The 19094-nt window shown below is 50.8% G+C and overlaps 1 protein-coding gene across 3 annotated transcripts in view; it reads left to right on the top strand.

Annotated features, from left to right (window-relative positions):
- The first annotated feature begins 10850 nt into the window (after nucleotides 1-10850).
- Nucleotides 10851-19094, top strand: part of DNAJB6 (DnaJ heat shock protein family (Hsp40) member B6) — a 54082-nt gene continuing 45838 nt past the window's right edge. For all 3 annotated transcript variants that reach the window (XM_065939613.1, XM_065939615.1, XM_065939616.1), the window contains exon 1: nucleotides 10851-10992. The gene's annotated coding sequence lies outside the window, so the exon portion shown is untranslated. The remainder of the gene's footprint in view (nucleotides 10993-19094) is intronic.

The following is a 19094-nucleotide window of genomic DNA, read 5'->3' on the forward strand; positions in this document are numbered from 1 at the left end:
TGCTTGGTTTTGTGGTTAAGCAAACCTGCTTCCTTGAGTGGTCATTTACTCATAGGGTCTCCCATATTTTCCTGCTTACACTCCCATAGCGGGACGAGCGGTTTAATCGCCTGCTGTTCCCCTTTGCTCTGTCCCCATCAGAGATGAGCTCAACCCCAGTGCTTCCCCCGCCCGGAGATCACCAGGGTGGGGCTGACAGTCCAACTCCTAATGACGGGGTGGTTCCCCTGGCGATCCTCCTGGGGGGTTCCCCAAAGTCACCCCATTCACAGGAGCGCAGGTGTGGTTGAAAGGGGCTTCTTATGAATCTCCAGTTATGGCCCAGGAAAGCCCCAGGGTCTCAGCGGTCTGGGCCAGACCTGGCGCCGGCTGGCCGGCAGCGTCGGTGTCCCTCTGCCGTTCCTAAGCTTGGCCCCAGCCTTCCTTCAGCCGCACAGCATGCGGGCTCCCAGCTCCTTGACCGGATTGAACCCTCGTCCGGCACTGAAGGCCGGGACCCTTAACCCCTGCACCGCCAGGGAAGTCCCAATCCTAACCTTCTTGGGATTCCGGAGTACTTCCTGCTGTGTTCATCAGGGTGAGTGGGCAGAGAGGAGGGACCCGGTGCCGGCCTGGATGTGGCCCTTAGTGGGAGGGTGGTGGGCGGAGTCCAGGCCCAGGACAGGCAGGGGGACGGGGCAGGGGTGGTGGTGGGGAGTCCAGGACGGGGCAGGCTGGGGGGACGGGGCAGGGGGCAGAAGGGGGGAGTCCAGGATGGGGCAGGAGGGTCTTTTCAAATGAGTAGTATAATTAAAACAACTTTTGGGGGAAAAAGAATTAATTTCCCATCACTCCAAAATCTTCTCTGATCGTAATAGACATAAGAAGTTACATTTATTTTACTGTGTTGAAATCAGTGTACAGTTCTAACTGGCCAAGAACCTAGAACCCGAGGCTTAATTCTAGAGAACAAAGTGGGGAAAGTGTAGGCAGGGCAGTTTCTACCAAATCCTCCCTGGAAACAATCATCTGCTGACCCAGCGGGACTGAGGCTTCAACCCCAGAGCCCTGAGTTCCCTAAGGACCAGGAACCGCCCCCTGCCCCCCATCACATCAGAGCCCTGAGTTCCCTCAGGACCAGGAGCCGCCCCCGTCAGGACAGGGGGGCCCACCAGCTAACGGAGGATCTCGGCTCTCCCGGGGTGGCTGGAACGTGCCCCGCAGCCCCACGGGGACACTGGCTGACATCCCCCCTCCAGACGCAGCTGCAGCTCTTTGGCTCGGAAAGGATTTAAATCCCGTCCAGTTGGATCTGGTTCCTCTGCCTCTATCGTTCTGACCCGCAAATCCTGCTAATACCATGACTGTTTGCCAAGTGATGAGGGGCTAGAAAGACAGGGGCGTCCAGCTGCTGTCAGGGCGCTGAGAGCCACGTGGGTGCAGACAGAAAGGAAAGGAATGTGGGTCGTGGCCAGCGGGCGCCGGGCACCCGGGAAGCTGGGCACGGACGCGGGCTTGCTCGCCTGTCAGGTCAGGTGAGCGAGACTTCCATCACCTGGTGCCCGGAGAAAGGGGCCTGGAGCTGGGCGGTGAGCCGCCCACCCCCGGGGAAGCCACTGGGGGAGCAGCGGGACTCCAGCGGGTGAACCACGCAACCGTCCTGGTGTTCCAGCTTCGTGACTGCTTTCACTCTGCATAAAAAGAGTGAGGTTAGGACAGACAAGAGCCCGCCTTAGTTTCAGCCCTCGCGTGTGGCTGTCCTATGCTGTCCTCATCTGTTGAGCGGTGTGAGGTTTCCTGGGGTCATCCTGGTGACGGCCATGGGTCTGAGAGCCAGACGGTGTCTACGTGAGGGCAGCGGGCGGGCTCCCAGAACTGCCTTCTTTCTGGAAAACAGATGCCCGTGCCGCTGATGCTCAGCGGGTGTGCAAGATGTCGTCAGGCGTGCAGATGTGCGCCTGGTGGGGTCCCTTTGCTGGGCCTTTGGGGCCCAGCTCTCAGAGCCCTGGGGGCTCCTGCGGCCCCAGCCAGAGAAGCTTCATCTCTAAACACCTCTGAGCGGCTGGTGGTCCACCTGTGTCCCCCCGCCCCCAGCACAGGGAGGCCTCTCCTTCCAGGACGGTGACCTCTGGCCGAGCCGGCGGCTGAGCCAGTGGCCCCCGAGTCCATCAGTGGGTGAGCCGGGCACAGGAGAGGAGCCGGCAGGGACCGGGCACGGGGGCGCGTCTGTGTGGCGCTCCTCCGCCTGCACAGCACCGGGGGCTGTGGGGCGTGGGGTCGTGGGAAGGCAGCCCCCCTGTGCCTGCATTCCTCAGTGGGGCTCAGCCCTCCGAGCCTGATGCCCCCACGGTGGGCAGGACTGTGAGCCTGGAACCCTGGGAGCTCCCTCACCCCAGTCGGCAGGCTGCCCTCCGGCTGCACAACCGCCCCCAGCTCCCTAGGTTGCTCTTTGGGCCCCGGGCTGGCCGTCAGCATCCCTTGGGCTGGAATGAGCCTTCTGGGCCAAGGTCCTCCTGGACCACCATCTCCAGACTCTGGGTGCAGGAAGGTGTCAGCACGCATTCAGCCATCTAGTCCATAAACGTTTGCGGAGACCTACTCCGTGCCTCAGATCCTGGAAGGCGCTGGGGGTTGGGCACGGGGCTTCGGGTGCTGGCTGGAGGGGTAGCCAGCACTGGGAGGGTTCAGGCCACAGCGATGCTGATGGGGGTCCCCAGGGAGGAGAGGCCTGGGAGGGTCTACTTCCACAGGGCCTGATTTCCAGGGTACGGGGTACAGAAGACCCAGGTGCTGGGCGCAGCTGCACAGAACAGGCCCCTCGCAGCCAGGGTACTTGGGAACGATGGGGAGCAGGCCTTCTCTCCAGACTGGGGAGCTGACCCGAGGTGATCCCCGCGTGGGCAGCGGCCCGGGACGCCGCTGCTCCCCCACGTCTGCTCCACTCCACACCAGCCCTTCCTCGGGCAGACTGGGAGTATCTTCCTCCTCCTCGACGTCAGAACAAGGTGAAGACGCTGTGGACACAATTGGGGATGTTTAAAAACAGATTCTGTTGGGGAGAAAAATCTGTCCTTGCTCTTCTAGGTTCTTTGGCCAGTCTAAGAGTTAAACTGACATAAGACAGGTTAACAGGAAAAAAGCTCCTTCCATCGATGCGGGGGTCCCATAAAAGCACAAGACTCCACGGCAGGCAGGGAGCTGAGACATCTAAGCCCTCCCAAGCGAAGGAGACGGGCAGGAGTCTGGGTTCAAAGTTGGGGGGGTGGCGCACTTCAGAGAGGGTGAGAGGGACAACTGTGTGGGTCCAAGGCCCATCTCTTCCAGGGCTCCGCCCTGCCGTGCAGATTTCTGATGTGAAAATTTATCTCCAGGAATAGCTGTTTTCCTAGGCTAGGCACTTGTCTAGATTCTTTCAGGCAGTTAAGGGAGCAGTAAGAAAGTTTTCTTTTCACGTGCGGAGTGGTATGTTTTGGGGTGACTTACGTTAGGCACATGCATGCTCAGTCATCTCTAACTCTGTGACCCCATGGGCTGCAGCCCTCCAGGCTCCCCCGTCCTGCGGAGTCTCCAGGCAAGAACGCTGGAGTGAGCTGCCACGCCCTCCTCCCGGGGATCTTCCCCACCCCGGGATCGAACCTCTGACTCCCATTCTTCTTACTCTTCACCCACGGCATCGACAGTGGGTTCTTTACCACTAGCGCCACCTGGGAAGCCCAGGGTTACTCTGGCCCCCTTCAATTACACATTAGATCATGTTCTTGAATGAATGTCTCTTTTCTTATGAGTGATGACAGTATTGAGGTTATATAGGAAGCTTTCCTCATGAGATCATACATGCTGAGATAGCTGGAGGCAAAATGTCAGGATGTCCATAACCTGCGTTCAGATGATTCAGCAAAAACTGGAAAAGGGAGAAAGAGTCTGAGCTGTGGGGAGGCAGCAGCTGTTGACGAATGGAGGTGAAGATACCTGTTCGTTCGACTGGTTTTTCAATTTTCCCGGAGTTCTGGAAAATTAAGAACTCACGGTGGGGGAGGCAGGGTCTGTGTTGAAGGGAAGTCCGTTAGAGCCCGGGGGCCGGGGGCTGCCCTGGTTTGTCTGCCTGAACCTGGCTCCGTCCGGGGGGGCCTCCGTTTGCTGGTGGCTGCGTGCTGGGAAGCTCTGTCCTGCGGCCACAGGTTCCATTTCAACCCCAGACAGCCCTTTGCAGGTTCATCGGGGCTTCAGAACAGTAGGGTGTGTGAGGGAGGCTCGGGGCGGGGGGGACATCTGTCTACCTACGGCTGATTCATGTGGATGTTTGGCAGAAACCAGCACGATCCTGCAATGCAGTTATCCTTCAATTAAAAGTAAATTGTTTTAAAAAAGTAAAAAATGTTAAGAGATAAAATAAATAAAGCAATAAAATAGTGGGGGGAAGTGAGGGAAACACGTCAGCTTACTGGGAACCAGGACACGTCATCCTGCAGGAATGCTGCCGGAGAGGAGAGGTCGTCCGTTGGAGAAGCTTCCCAGAGCAAGCGAGGACCCACATTGGCTTCAGTTACAGAACCTGTGCTCCTCTCTGCTCGTCCTTCTCGGAGTGCAGGAAGGACGGTGACAGGCGGCAGATTTCTGGGACCGGCGGGTTTCCGCTTCCTCCTCTTCTCAGCTGGGTGCTGTGTGTCCAGGCAGTGGGTCTGAGCTCTAACGGAAAGGAGCCAAGCTGCTCTCGCTTCTTTTCGGAGCAAGTGGTGATCCACTGGAGGAGGCCTCGCCTCCAGGAACCACTCCCTTCCTGTTCCCAGGCCCCAGAGGCTGCCTCGGGCATCCGTCTGCCTTGTCTCCGAGCCTCAGTTTCCCCCTCTGGAGGTCCGAGGTACCTGGTTCTGGGCAGAGCAGCCGTGGAGAGGAAAGGCCAAGGGCTCTGAGCAGGGCCTTTGCATGCTGCTCGCACTGGTATGAAGGCTCCCGCTGCCTAAGGGTGTCTGGTTTGTGGCTTCACATTTCCCCACACCCTCTCCAGCCCTTGTTTGTAGACTTCTTGAGCGTTCTGACCTGTGTGGAGACTTTTGATTGACATATTCCTGTCGGCCGTTGAAGGCGGTGTTCTGAGTAGAGAAACATATACACTAAATATATATGTGAAACTGCCCACGTCTCACTCAACGCCTGGAGCTTTCACCATACCCTTTATCTGCGACTCTCAAAGAACTAATCTTCAAAGTTCCAGCGCACAAACGAGGCACAGCAGTCACCGTCATTCCTATTTCACCGACAGGGAACCGGGGCTCGTGGCAGAGTCAACGTCACAGCATCGTCAACACTGACGCTTCACTGGGCCTCCCGGGGGCGCAGGGCACAAAGCCGAGCTCACGCAGCAAGTCCTGGTGGTCCCAACAGAAACACAGCCTTTCTCCTTCTCGGCCCGGCGCTGGCGCTCTGTCCCCTTCCTGCTCACCCAAGACCACACTGTCCAGGGGTCCGGCAGTGTGATGGTTTTCAGTTACAAGCTCCTACATGTTCGTTGTCTGTTGAGATGGAAGACCTACTCTATTGCTTGCTCTTTATGCGTGCTGAATGTGTTCTGGAATCCCAAAGCTCCTCACAGCTCTCTGCAATCCATCTGTGTCCTCCTTGCCTCCTCCCCTGGGGGCCCTGCTTCAGATGGGGATCTCCCACCTCTGATCCCTCTGTCACTACCCCCTCGATTTCCCATCTGTTTTAAAGGAAGGTGAGTTTCTCGACTTTTACACCCGGGTTCCAAGCATTCAGACTCCTTGAGAATGACTTTAACCTTCGCTTTCTCTCCAGCATCTTCAGTTCCTTGTCTGTCCACGGCCTCTTTAATTAGAAACACGCAGGAATGTCTGTCTTTGCAGAAACAAACACAAGACAGCCAGGTAAGCACCAGGCCTTCCCGTGACCTTCTCTTTCTGGGTATCTTCTTTCCTTCCTTCTCTCCTGGGGACAAATCCATCTAACTGCTGCCAGGGTTTCCCAGCAAGCACCGGGCTGTAATCCAGTCTCCTGCAATTACTCCAAAAAAGCCCACCGACCTGCGAACCACGAATGTGTCTCAGCTCCCACCCCTCTTTTCTTCCTTGACGATGTTAACTGTTTCCTAGGTTCACCCCCACCACCAGCTTTTTGCCCAGCTGCTCTTTCGCTTGCCATGGCAACGAGGCTCTTACAGCTTGATGAGCGGCTCTGACAGGTCTTGGAAGGCCTGGGTAACCAGCGACATCACCTGCTGGGGGTTTTCAGTGGACCCCATGGTCCCCTTCCTCCCCACAGCCAGCATCTGCACTCTGTCTTCTTCACCCACACCGGCTCTTCCTCCTGGTCAGAGCCTTCACAGTGTGGAATCGAGTTTTCCTTTCCTTCATCCCCACACCTCATCAGGCACAGGTGCTTGAGATTTTTCTTTTTCTTCTATAACCGAAAAACATTTCCAAGGTTTCACGATCACCGTTTCCTTCCATTGTCCAATGAAATAATTTGAGTCTCCTTCTAAAGTGACTGCAAGGACTTCTCTGGTGGTCCAGTGGATAAGAATCCACCTGCCAGTGCAGGGGACCCGGGTTGGATGCCTGGTCCGGGAAGATCCCACAACAAAGCCCAAGGGCCGCAACTACTGAGCCTGCAGTCCTAGAGCCTGTGCTCCGGAACAAGAGAAACCACCACAGTGTGAAGCCCTCGCATCACAACTGGAGTGTAGCCCCCGCTCACAGAGACTAGAGAAAGCCCCCAAGCAGCAACAAAGACCCAGGCCGGCTACGCTCAACCAATCATTCTTAAAACATGGTTAAAAAAAGAGAGTACATCTATTAAAAAATAATAACATGACTGCAAGAAATTCAGAACCTGTCCCCTCACTGGGCTCCTCTTCTAGGGTCTCCTGGCTGGGATATGCCCCGTGGTCACTGTCTTCTGAACACAGGCCCAGCCCCTGCTTCATTCCTCAAGATGACCTTTCTCACACAGAAAGAGAACACCAGGCTGTAAAGGCTGACACACAGTTCTGCAACCCTGAGATGTCACAGAAGGAGTGAAACGCTTGGAAACAGCTCTTCATGATCACAGGTGCCCGGCTCCCTGCTCAGTCGTTCCTGAGGTGGCCCCTTCCACCACCCTCCCAACCAGGCCTCTACCCCTCCCCAGCCCTCCCTTCCTGTCCACCTTCTGCAGTTAAGCAGTCACAGCTTTCGCAAAGATGCTCTCCTCCACAGTGGCACCACATCACGCAGCCCTCCAGTTGGCCTCTGTCTCCTAGGCCTTGTTGACATCTGTACCTTTGCAGAGCCGAAAAGGAGGTTTCCTTCTGAAATGAGAGGCCTGTCACCCTTCCTCCAGTGTGGAACAGCTTTAGTTTTAGAAAGAGTACTCATCAGTCATTCAATCAGCTTCTTGGTCACCCTTGGAAAGGACTTCCTCTGTCTGGAGTTATCTCCACCCACACAGGGCTTCAAACATTAACTCCTCCTGGTCTTTCAGAACTCACTCAAGACGGCCGCTTCTGAATGGATATGCAGACGTAGAGAGCTGACCCGGACGCCGGAGGGAGGTGGGGGGTACGTAGCATCAGCATACATACACTAGCCTGTGTAAAGTGGGTCGTTGATGGGAGCCCAGGCTGGCGCTCTGTGATGACCTAGAGGGGTGGGGTGAGGGGAGACGGGGGCGGGGGGGGGGGACTCGAGAGGGAGGGGCTATGTGTATAATTATGGTTGATTAGAATTTGCCTGCAATGCAGGAGACCTGGGTTCCATCCCCGGGTGGGGAAGATACCCCGGAGGAGGGAATGGCTACCCATTCCAGTATTCTTGCCTGGAGAATCCCAAGGACAGAGGAGCCTTGTGGGTTACAGTCCTTGGAATCACAGAGTCAGACATGACTGAATGATGAAGACTTTTCATTTTCCTTTTGCATTTTTTGTGTTTTTCATAGGTAAGAAGTAGATTTATTCAGATTCAGAGAGAAGCACTCTCCACAGAGTGTGGGCCATCGCAGAGAGCGAGTGCAGCTTTGCATTTTTGTATGGCAGAAACCAACACAACATTGTAAAAATTAAAAAGACAAAGCAAACAAACAAAGATTGGCTTTTTCTGAGCAGTTTTTCTTCATCTGTGCCCTGCCCTACCCACTCCCACCCCAACCCCCATCCTGGTTTGAATGTCTCTCCTCTGGGACCTGGAGCCTGTAACCTTCGATCCTCCAAGCTCTGGCTTTTGGACCTGTCTTCCTCAACAGATGCAAAGGTCCTCCAGGGGAGGAGTCCTACCTTCTTTGAGTCCTGGTGTACAGTTGATGCTCAACATATGCTCATGAGATGGATAAACGAAGATATACTCGTGTTTATCCTACAGCTGTATACAATCTCTCACCACTTCATACCACTGTACTATGCAGTTATGGAAGACACATGATTTCAACTTCATAAACATGATTTTATTAGTTTTGAAAAGTAATAGTAAAATAAAAATATTTTACACACAACACAAAAGTTGTGTGTAACAACACAAAACAATACTTCAAATCAGGAAAAAGAAAGTGACGGGACTTCCCTGGTGGTCCAAGCTCCCAGTGCATAGGGCCAGGGTTCGATCCCTGGTCAAGGAATGAGATCCCACGTGCTGCAACTAAAGATCTGGCATGTCACAAGTAAGGCCCGGAAATATTTTTTTAAAAAAGAAAATAAAAAAGTGAAAAATTATGTGAAATACTCTTTATTGAACATTCTTTCAGGTTTCCGTGAGTGTATTGAACTCGTAGAATATGCCATCCTAGGTATGACTCTTGGGCATAAAGATTATTTGTCAACTTCCTTTATTTTTGAGAAACTGCAGGAGCAGGAGAAACTGAGAACAAAATTAAACTCTACCCTTTTGTTGGGGAAATTTGCATTTGTAAGGGAAATTTCCATTTGTATATGCATCTTCCTCCCTCTGAGGGGCTTCCCAGGCAGCAGTGGTAAAGACTCAGCCCGCAGTGCTGGAGACTCCAGTTCCATCTCAGGGTTGGGAAGATCCCTGGAGATGGAAATGGCAACCCACTCCACTTATTCTTGCCTGAAATCTCATTGACAGAGGAGACTGGCAGGCTACAGCCCATGGGGTTGCAAAGAGAGGGACACAACTGAGAACATACATGTTAATAAAACCTGTATTTGTTTTTCTCTTTTGTATATTTCATTATAGGGAGTTTCATTATAGCCAAGAACTCAAAAGCAAAGGCAGAAAATTATATGTGTACCGCCCCATTCCCCCCCCCCCCCCACGCAAATACAATTTTACAAGAAGGAGAGCACTATACCCAGTGTCTCAATAATGCAAGTTGGATACATTCGATGTTAGTAAGCATAATTACATTATTACTTTTATGACTTGCAAAGTATTCCTGATAAGGAGGAACAGATTATCTCCAAACTCGGTATCAGCAACCTTGTATGTTCTTTTTTCTTTCATTTTCTGTTCTTGCATTTATTGCCTTAGGGCAAATTATTTACAACTGTTATTCTTCCATCAGAGATGAGTTTTTCAGTATAATAAAAATTGCCAAGCTGTCATTGAGGAACTTCACCTTTGGTTCCTGGACTCGGCAGGCTGCCTGTGTGTGCGTGTGTGCCGGGTCCACAAATTTTCTCCTATCACTTGCACGTTTGGCTGGGGAGAAGTCCCTGCCTTTTATCAGTTTCTCGAAGAGGCAGAAGTTTCTCGACACAGAAGAGCTACGATTTCCTGACTATCGCTATGTGATAGGCAGAGCTCAGCGCAGACCACGAACCTTCCCAGGAAGTCCATGTACCCATTCTACAGAGGGGGAGCCAGAGTCACCGTCTCCCTGCTCCTCCTTCCAGCCTACAAACTGCAGATTGGTCCTGGCCCGGCTTCCCTTCCTACCAGGCTAACGGCCCGAGGCCCTTCCCCCAACGCGTCTGCAAATGCAAGTCCTCGCGGTTCCCTCTTGTAATCTTCTTCCAGTAAAGTCTGTCCGGCAGCACCGCCATCTGAGCTAACACTTACTGTACAGTGTCTGTCATCTCTGAAGATCTTCCCTGTTGTTTCACAGACCGCTCTTTACATATGGAGTATTGGCTAACGTTCAGGGTGTTTGTCCCCCTGGGATGCCGGGAGGCGCTTTGTTGGTTCCTCCTGACACAGGTCACTGCATGAACAGACGTTTTAATACGTATTTTTGGAGGAAGACCAAGTTATTTGTGGTTAGCCCACTAGACCCCACGTCTCTTGCTGCCTGCATGTCCAGGTTAGCTCCCGCTCGCCTCAGGTGGGGTCTCATTAAATGTGAGACGTCGCTCGTCGCTCGACAGCACTGTCACCCCGGAGGGAAAGAAACCGGCGGGCCTGCAGGCAGATAGGGTTGCGTGCGGCGCCGGTACTGAGGGAAATTCCAGCCCCGCCGAGGTCATCTACGCTTCATCAGGAGACGCGAAAACCCAACACCGCTGAGCCGCCACGCCCGGCGAGGATTCTGTAACCTTCTGAAGGAAGGGACCGAGAACTGACTCAGAGTAAACACATTTTCTTTCGCTAACTGGTCACCTGCCCAGAGCCAGGTATGTAAGACAGAGAGGGCTGAAGAAACACAAGAAATGACTCCACAGAATCCAGGGCGGGAAGACCAAAACCCGCAGCGCCCACGCCTCAGGCCCCAAAGGACACTGAACCCGCGCCAGAAACCCACACGCCGAGGCGCGCTGCTGCCGGCGACGGGGCCTCGGCTACGCATGCGCGCTGCCTGACGCGTCCCGGGCCGCGCAGAATCTTCGGGAAGGCGGGGGAGGTGAGGGGGTCGGGGCGGTCGGTGCTTTGCGCACGCGCGGCCTCAGGGCCGGGCGGAAGTCCCGTCGCCGCGCCGCCGCCGCCTGACGCACTTCCTGTTTGTTGTTGGAGAAAGGAGAGAAAGGAAAGCGCGAGGACCGTCGCCGCCTCCGCCACCGCGCCGCCGCGCCGGAGCCGAGGAGCCCCGGCCGTAGCCCCAGCGCGCCTTCCGCCGCCGGCTCCCGCGTCCTCGGTGAGGGCCGTCAGCGGCCGGGGGGAGGGCCCGGCGGCCCACCTTACCCGGGCCTCGGCTGCGGCGTGTGGGGCCGGGGGCAGAGGACTCGGGGAAGGGGCCTGAGGGCTGGAGACGGGGTTTGGTGTGGGGCCGGGCCGGGCGCGCCGGGGACGGCGGTAGGCCGCGGCCCGGGTTGGGGGTCGCGTGTCGGGGCGGGCTCCGTCCTGTTCCCTCGTCCCCTTCACCGCTCACTGCTCCTCCCCCTCCCGGCCGCCGCCGCCTGTCCCGGCGGCCCCTTCCTCCCCGCGCCCTGGGGGCCCCGCGCCGGCAGTTGGGGCCGGGCGGGTGCCGGGCCGGAGCGGCGGGCTCGGGCTGGAGTGGCTGAGCAGCGGCCAGGGAAGGGGGCGAGGGAGCTGCCGCGTGGTAGGCTGAGGGTCTAAGTGTTTGAAAGCCCGGCGGGGACGTCCCTGAGCCCAGGAGGGAGGTGGGTTTGCGGGAGGAGTTGGGGGGCCGTGGGCGGGGTCCGCGTGTCCGGAAGTCCCCGCCTGCTCCTCCGAAGCGTGTGGATGGACGGTCAAAATGCAGTGTTTGGCTTCCACCTCACCGAAAAAATCGGTTTGCTTGGTTTCTGTTCAGGCTGTATGGCGGTTTATATAACTGAAGTTTCTGTCAAGTTTTGCCCAAGTAAGGAAAGAATTGACGCAAGAAGTGGAAATTGCAAACTTGTGTTGTCTCGCGAATCGTTTTCAGAGTGTGTGTGGGTCGCCAGTTAAGACAAGACGTTTAAATCTCACTGCTAACTCACGAACCACGGAAAGGACACGGCCTTTGTGGAAAGGTCTCCGCACCAACCCGAGGGGGCTGCCTGGCAAGCATGAGCGGGGCGGCGCCCTTTGTATTCTCAGCGTTTTTATTGCAATTGTGGACTCGTACTAAGACTATAGCTAGAATATTTTAAGGCGACTAATTGATTTAGTGGAAAAGTTAGGCCGAATGACCAAAAAAGGAAAGAGAAACTCTTATCATTTGAACTTGCTTGTTAATGTTTTAGTCGCTTTTTTCCTGGTAGTTAAGCGAATCAATGTTATTTTGATTTGTGAAAGGCATTTTTGTACTTCTTTCCCCAACCTATTTCTAGACCACCCCTCCCCCTGATTCTGTCTGGGACGTTTAATTCACACTTCTCTTGTTTCCAGTCAGAGACCTTAGCTCCTATGGGTGTGTTTGTGTGTGTTAGTCCCTCTTTCTCGTGTCCGACTCTGCTACGCTGTGGACTCTAGTCGGCTAGTTTTTTCTGTCATGGAATTCTCCAGGCAAGAATAGTTGGAGGGGGTAGCCCTTCCCTTCTCCAGGGGATCTTCCCAACCCAGGGATCGAACCCAAGTCTCCTGCATCGCAGGCAGTTTCTTTACCAGCTGAACCATTATGAGTGTCCTTTTGCGTGCTAAGGAACTGTGGAATTTGGGGGGTCATACAGAGTATGAACTTGGGGAGTAAATTGGCTGGGTTAGTTGTTTGTAGGTGTGGATGACTTGAAGTGGGAGGAGAACAAAAGGGGATGAGATGTTGGTTTTAGAAACTGGCTTCAGCAGGCTTGGTGTGTAGTGCTGTACAATAGGAGAAAGTTAGGAATTTAAGGATTTTTCCAGAAATTTGACATGTGTTCAGCACCCTCTTAAAAACATCATTGTGTTAAATTCGTATTTTCTTGACCTGTAAGTGGTAGGTTTGAGAATTATTTCTGGCTGCTGGAGAGAGACTTACCTGGAGGGCTGGGTGGAGAGTGTGGTTTGAGTAACACTCTGGGTACTTAGTGGAGAATAGGGAGTTGTGGTGTGCCTGCCTGCAGTGAGTGCAAACGATAACCTTACTCTTCAGGCAAACCCATGGAATTTTTAGGTGTTTGATCTCAGGGTAGGACCATTTCCCCTTGTATTGACTATTTTGGACAGCTCCAAACAGAATTGTGCTCCTCACCAGCAGTGACGTTTTCCACCTGGACTCAGGTTTGGGGTGGAATGCGTCTGTACCTTTCATACTTTTAAAGAAGACACAGTTATTTTCAGTTCGGTTTTTCAGCATCGCAGTGTAATCCTCAGCGTGTCAGCTTAGTGATGTAGAGGTCACCTCACCTTCCACTGGGGTGCAGTCTATGTGACTGCACGTTCAAGGTCAGCTGCTGCTACCTTGGTTAATGCTTAAAGATGATTAAATGTCACTCTTGGTGTCTGTTGCTAAGAAGTAAGTGAACGTAGTCAGTCGTTTGATATTTTAACAGAATTTTTAGAAAGCATGTTTTTTGTTTTTGCCTTTTCACTTCCTTGGAAATGATCTAGAATGTAGGCCGGTGTTCTGTGATTTAAACCTGGTTTGCTTAAAATTCGTCCAGGATGCCACCCAGTGGCAAGAGCAGGTTAACTGCAGGCTTATTTGTGAATTAGGATGGGATCAGTGGCAAGATTTAAGAAGTGCTGTGGTTTCTCTTGGTGAATAGAATTTAAGAGAACTTCAAACTTAAAAAAAGTGAGATAAATGAAGAAAGGAGAAGTTGTTGAAGGTAAGAATAGTGCATAGAAAGACAGTTTTAGAGCCTGATTGAAGAAAGTGGCTTACTGGATTTGTCAGCAAGAAAAAAAAGTTGAAAAAGTTGGTGCTTCTATTATAGATTATAAAGTGTTTTTCAAACGTTTATTTTTAGGGAGACAAACAAAAAATAGTTGACTACTTTTGTTTCAATATCCTACTTAAGTAAATGTTGGAGAGTGCTTTAGCAGGCAAGCTTGTCCCTATCCATTCTTCTATCAGAGTAAAATTTTTTATTTCTGAACTGAGAAAAGTACATTTTAAAAATACTTCATTTTTAAAGTGAGGGGAGTTTCTGGAAAAAAGACTAAAAAGTTAAATTTCTAAATGTTGCAGTATATATCAAAGTAGAGAAGATTCTAATTTATATTCTAAACCTAACTTCAAAATCTATTCCTTATTTAGGCATGGTTTGGTTTTCTCTAAAAATTGTTAACCTATTTGTAAGGACTTCTTGACTATTCTAAATAAAAAGCAGCAATCATTGCATTTGGCTGTGAGGCAGTGGCTCTATTTGTATGTCAGAATACTCCAGGTATTTTAGGTTTCTTAAACTCAGGTGCAAAGATCACGTCTTTGGAATGGTGACTTTTTACAGCAGCATGTGATTTTGTGTCCTTTGAAATTTTCATCCTATCTTTGTCACCAAGAGAGGTGGGGAAATGGCAGCCCACTCCAGGGTTCTCGTCTGGAGAAGCCCTTGGACTGGGGAGCCTGGCAGGCTAGTCCATGGGGTTGTAGAGAGTCGGACCAGACCGAGTGACTAGAGTTCATTCTTTCACTGTGTGTGCTGGCGCCCTGGGCCCTCCTGTGAGGGCCTTTGGGCAAACCTGGAATTTTCCACCGTGTGCTTCTGTGACTGTAGTGTTGACCTGGACCCAGAGTGCTCGGAAAATATTGGTTGAATTAGATCCTTTTTTCCTGGTTTATCTGTGTCCCTTCTGTGGTTAATAATGGAATCCAGAGCTTAGGGGAGTTTAGAAAACAATATGGTTAGTGTACAAATTCAGTTCAGAAGCACCAGGACTGATGAAACACCATTACTTGCTATGTATTATTTTAATGAAAGGAAGTTAGTCATACCTATAAGTGTCTAATGGGTGATGATTGCCAGATGAGAGAATGGTCTTGGATCTTGAGTTATAGAGGAAATAAGTTCCCTTGTTTGTTTCTGGAATACTTTAAGGCATGTTGAGTAAGAACAAGATATGTAAGATGATTTGTGATAAGGAGCGACACTTGACCTCTGTCTTTGCCCCTTACTCTCTGTGCTACATCTCATTCATCAGATAATGAGATGATGTGGAGGAACTTGTCCACTATTTTTGCCATCTATTTCTTTTTAAAGTTGCCTCTTTCCTTTCCATTAAGCAGTAGTGTTGCACAACATTAGTTCCATGTCACAACATGAAATCAGTATTTAAACAAGATGTTTTCTTTCAAGTTTCTGCACTTGTAAGTTAGAAGTAACAAGTATCTTGATCTGCTGATTTTTTAAGTTGAAGAATAGAGAATGTCTTCAAGAGACAAATTGCATTATGTAAAACATTGTGTAATATGTAGCAATCTGTGGGGGCAAAGCTATCTGGAAGGAGGAATGTTGATTTTTTTCCCCCCTTCAGCTCCATTTTCAACATGGAGTCTTTTGGATTGGAAAGGAATAAGGAGCATTTTTATTACAAGCAGAGCAAGGTTTCTTAGATGTTAGATGAAGAGATATTTGAGAACAGTCTCTTGGGTGGAAAGATGGTTATTTAAAATTTTTTATTTTGCTGTGCTGTGTGGCATGTGGGATCTTAGTTCCCCAGCCAGGGATCAGACCCATGCCTCCTGCAGGGGGATTGAGGAGCTCAAACCACTGGGGTGCCAGGTAATTCTCAGGGTTTTCAGGTTGGCCCAGTTACACACTTTTAATTTGTGTGGACAGCAAAATTTGGGACAAAAAGCCAAAGGACTCAGTGCAGAGATGTCTTTGTCACACCCAGAGCTTGAGGGACATGACTTGAGGGTCATCATGTAGAGGCTGGAAGGCTGGTGTGTTGGTAACAGTTGTGTTGGGCACAAAAGTTCTTTAGTGTCGATGAGACCATGGGACATGTAAATGACTTGGAAATTCTCCTTTAGAAATTCAGTAGAGACACAGTGTTATAACTTAAAAGGGACTAGTTACGCAGTTCAAGAAACTTGGCTTTTCAGAGCTGACTCATAGGGCACCTCTTCTGGATGGATATTTGTGACTGTCACCTGAGGTGCTTGTTTAGAGTCTTGCATGTGAATAGTTGAAGAGGGAAAGGAAATGCTCCTCTGAGTGGGCCATTGTAAGTTAATTTCTACACCTCCATCCTGGCACCGCCCCCCCCCCCCCTTAACCATTGAGATGAGCGACCCAGGCTGAGGAAGGAGAGGCCCGCACCTTGGAAGGTTTACAGCTCTGTCTCAAGTGTTCGTGGTGTTGTGGTGTGTGCCCCGTGAGACCTGTACAGTCACACTCACTCTCAGAAGGAGGGGCGTCCTGGGAAACCCTTCCTGAGCCACAGAGGCCTCAAGGGAAGAAACAGTTAGCTGAGGACCCATCTTGTTCACCAATGCACAAAATAAATGGAGGGGAAGCCCAGGTGTTCACAGACACAGTTCACAGCTCACAGCTGTTGCTGCTCCAGGCTGAGGAGCTGTGTTTGGTCCCTGGCAAGGAGCGTGGCCGCTCACTGCTGGAGTTGGGCACTGCCGCTAATGTTTCCTTTTCTTGTAAAAGTGAAAATCCACTTCGGATTTCTTGTGATTGTCAAAAACGGGTACTAAATGTGGGTTGTTTTTTTTTAACGCATTCTTTTTTTTAAATTATATATTTGGCTGCACCAGGTCTCAGATGTGGCACGGGAGTCCTTAGTAGTGGCATGCCAGCTCCCAGCTGTGACACATGGGGTCCAGTTCCCCAGCCCGGGCCCTGCATTGCGAGCGTGGAGTCCCAGTCACTGGGCCACCAGGGAAATTCCACGTGGGTCTTGATTAACGGTGAAGTGTTGTGACCAGAGCTCTGGAAAAGCAGGGCACATCTGTGTTACTGAACTGGTCAAGGGGTGAAAGACTGCAGCAACTGGATCTTCGTGCTGACGACCACCTCTTTGTCAGCTGTGCGTCTCTTCTTCCAGGGAACCTTGGGATAGTAGCTAATTACCATGTGAAACCATGTTTGGTGTTAAGTACAGACAAGTATTCCTTGTTTCAGCATTTATAATTTTGGTTTTGATGTGCGTAGTAGTAGTTCAGGCCCAGGCCAGCCCCGTTTTATAGCGGTTCACTTTAGTGCAGGTGTTGCCTCCCCCTTCCCCCAAACTGATGGTTTGTGACAGTCTTGCGTCGATCAAGTCTATTGGTCCCGTTTTTCTCACAGCGTTTGCTCACTTCGTGACTGTCACAGTTTGTCATTCTCATGATATTGTCAAGGTTTTTCATTATTAGATTAATGATCTGTGATCGGTGATCTCTGATGTTGTAATTGTTTTAGGCCCTTCTAAGACCATCTAAGACCCTGTGTTCTCACTGCTTCACCAACCCACCATCTTTCTCCCCCTCCTCAGGCCTCCCTGTTCCCTGAGACACAACAATACTGAAATTAGGCCAGTTATATCTCTGCAGTGGGCTCTTCAAATGAAAGGAAGAGTCTCCAGTCTTATTTTAAATTAGAAGCCAGGAATGAAGATGCTTAGTGATGAAGGCTTGTGGAAAGCTAATAGGCTGGGAGCTAGGCCTCTTGTATGCAACAGCCAGGTTCTGAATGCAAAGAGAAGATTCTTAAGGGAAAGGGCTACTCCAGTGAACACAGGAGTGGTGAGAAAGCAAAATCACCTTACTGCAGTTGTGGAGAAAGTTTTCGTGGTCTGGAGAGATCACTAAACCAGCCACAGTGTTGCCTTAAGCCAAAGCCCAGGCAGGGCCCTAACTCTTCAGTTCTGTGAAGGCTGACAGAGATGAGGAAGCTGCTGGGGAAAGTCTGAAGCTGGCAGAAGCTGGTTCATGAAGTTTGAGCGAAGAAGCTGTCTCTGTAACATCATGCGCAAGCAAGGTGAAGCAGCAGGTGCTGATGTGGAAGCCGCAGCAAGTTATCCAGAAGATCCAGCTCAGATCATTGGAGAAGGTGGCTGCACGGAACAGCAGATTTTCAGTGTGAATGAATCAGCCTGATGTTGGAAGAAGACTGTTGGGACGTTCATACTAGAGAGGAGAAGTCAGTGCCTGACTTCAGAGCTTCTGAGGACAGGCTGGCTCTCTCTGAGAGGCTAATGTGGCTGGGCCTGAAGTTGAAGCCACTGCTCATTGACCATCTGGGAATCCTGGAGCCCTTGTCAATTATGCTAAACCTACTCTGCCTGTGCTATGTAAATGGAGCAAAGCCTGGATGACAGCACATCTATTGACAGGGCCGTTTCCTGAATATTTTACACCCACTGTTGAGACCTACTGCTCAGATTAAAAAATTCTTTCAAAAATTGCTGCTCATTGACAATAACCCAAGAACTCTGGAGATGTATAGTGAAATTCATGTTGTTTTTATTCCAGCTAACACAACCTCTATTCTGCAGCCCATGGGTCAAGGAGTAATTTTAGACTTTCCAGTCTTGTTATTTAAGAAATACACTTTGTAAGGCTATTGCTGCCATAGACAGTGATTCCTCTGATGATCTGGGCAAAGTCAATTGAAAACTCTGAGGACTCACCGTTCTAGATGCCATTAAAGAATATTTGCAATTCATGGGAAGAGGTCAAAACACCAACTAATTATAATTAACGGGAGTTTGGGATAAGTTGGTTCTGACCCTCATGGATGACTCAGGGGTTCAAGACTCAGTGGAGGAAGTAACGGCAGATGTGGTGGAGACAGCTGGAGAACTAGATTTAGAAGTGGAGCCTGAAGATGGGACTGAACTCCTGCAGTCTTGTAAGAACCTGTGAGTGGTAGAGGAGCTGCTTCTTTAAAAGAATGCACAAAGAAAGTGGTTTTTTGAGATGGAATCTACTCCTGGTGAAGATGTTCTGAGGATTGTCTACCTAACAACAGATTGAGAATACTACATAAACTTAGTTGAAAAAGCAGTGGCAATATTTGAGGATTGAGTCCAATTTTGAAAGAAGTTTGAAAGATGGCATAGGCTGGCTCCATAAACTTATCTCTTTGTCCCACTGTAACCTCTCCCCAACATTGTTCATACTTTCTTATTGTGTATGCCTAAGTTTTTTTTTTACATGTCTGTCTTCTGAACTTGGTAACTTGCTCCCAAAAGTGTCACGATTGTTTTTGCGTAGTAAGTATACATAAATTTGCTCAGAATTACTTTAGTTTTTTCCTGAGAATGAATGTGTTGATGGTATAATTGATACCCAAAAGGTTTTGATCTGTTGAGTCAGTGGGCCAAGATACCCAAGGTGGAATGTATCAGGCAAGCCGTGGACTTCACTTATCTGGAGAGCTACAGTCGCACAAAGGGAATAGCAGGAGAGAGGACGTGACTGCAGGCCTGAAAAGACCACGACTCAGCCTG

Source organism: Muntiacus reevesi, chromosome 6 (assembly GCF_963930625.1).
Source record: "Muntiacus reevesi chromosome 6, mMunRee1.1, whole genome shotgun sequence".
In the NCBI taxonomy this organism is placed as follows: Eukaryota; Metazoa; Chordata; class Mammalia; order Artiodactyla; family Cervidae; genus Muntiacus; species Muntiacus reevesi.